Raw genomic sequence first — 1,259 nt, 5'->3', positions numbered from 1 at the left:
GATTTATCCGAAAAATTTATGAAAGATTTTAAACATAAATTGGATTGGTGTAGTCTCATCAGTAATCAGAAACAATTATCGGCCAAATTTATAACTGATAATTATCAATTTGCTCTAATTCGTGTTTTGGCAAAAATATGTGAAAGACTTTAATTTTTTTAAATATAATTAATACATTTATACATGTATTTTGTATACTTACTTCTTAATTGATGTAAATGTTTTTTTATTTCAATAAAAAAATGAAATGAATTGAATATTTCTGTTGTATTTTTTTTACTTAACACGAATCGGTTATAATGTATTTCTCATCTCCCGGTGTTGGCCTCACATCCGGTTCGTTCGCTCTTTTACAAAACGAGGTCAAATCAACTCCCCCCAACGATATAAAGACGGGAGGTTTACTTTCTTCGGTTAATTCGTTAGCGAGTTTTTCTCTAAACACATAGGCTTTTAATCTCACAAGGAAAAGAAAAAAATGGAAGGTAATTATCTAGATTTTTTTTGTTATTTTTAAGAATAAGAAAATTAAATTATTAATAATTTTCATAGATAGACATTTTTTTTAGATTCTCAATCCTTATTTGTAATCGATCATCCTTTTACTTCTAAGAAGCGAAAAGCTACAAAAAATGATGATGCGCCAGCCGATAAAAAGAAAAAATACGATTTAATTATTTCAAAAGACGAAACAACTTATAAGTCGATTCCACCATATTCTGTATATATTTCTCATGGTTATAATTTAGAAATTAAGGAATTTCGCCAGCAATTTTACATCTGCTTAGCAAAATCAAACTCTAATGCAGAGATTCAAAACAGATTTAATATTCCTATCAAGGAATTCCCTTTTTTCCAAAAAGCTTTCGCAGCCGTAGAAAAATTCTTGGAGGAGTACATGTAAATAAAAGTAAGTAAAAAAATTTTTTTCCAATTTTATAACGTTTTTTAAAAAAAATTATGTAAATTAATTGAATGTTTTTTTATCAGAAAAACAATTCTCTCCCTTCAAAGAATATTGTTCGAACAACGAGGGAAAAAAAAGCTCGACCTAGATTACATCAGGTAAAGAAAAAATGTTTTTGCTAATAGAATCCGCTTTTCAAAATTTTTTACAATGTTATCGAAAATCTAATCTCGAGTATGTTGATCCGGTCATATTTTTTAGAGATATAAAATCCGAATTATTTAATGTAATTACGAATTTTGGAAATGACTATAGAATTCGATTTGTTATTAGTCTTAAAGTAATAATGTAT

The 1,259-nt window shown here is 27.2% G+C and overlaps 1 long non-coding RNA gene across 1 annotated transcript; it reads left to right on the top strand.

Moving 5' to 3' along the window:
- The first annotated feature begins 259 nt into the window (after positions 1 to 259).
- On the top strand, positions 260 to 1,058 carry LOC136976917 (uncharacterized). Its single transcript, XR_010881002.1, has 3 exons — positions 260 to 485; positions 570 to 910; positions 991 to 1,058. It is a non-coding gene; the product is annotated as an uncharacterized lncRNA (long non-coding RNA).
- Positions 1,059 to 1,259: the final 201 nt, after the last annotated feature.

This window comes from Centruroides vittatus, unplaced genomic scaffold (assembly GCF_030686945.1).
Source record: "Centruroides vittatus isolate TY-2023 unplaced genomic scaffold, ASM3068694v2 contig_429, whole genome shotgun sequence".
Lineage (NCBI taxonomy): Eukaryota > Metazoa > Arthropoda > Arachnida > Scorpiones > Buthidae > Centruroides > Centruroides vittatus.
Note: the sequence above shows the minus strand (reverse complement) of the source record. Positions and strands in the feature narration are given on the sequence as shown.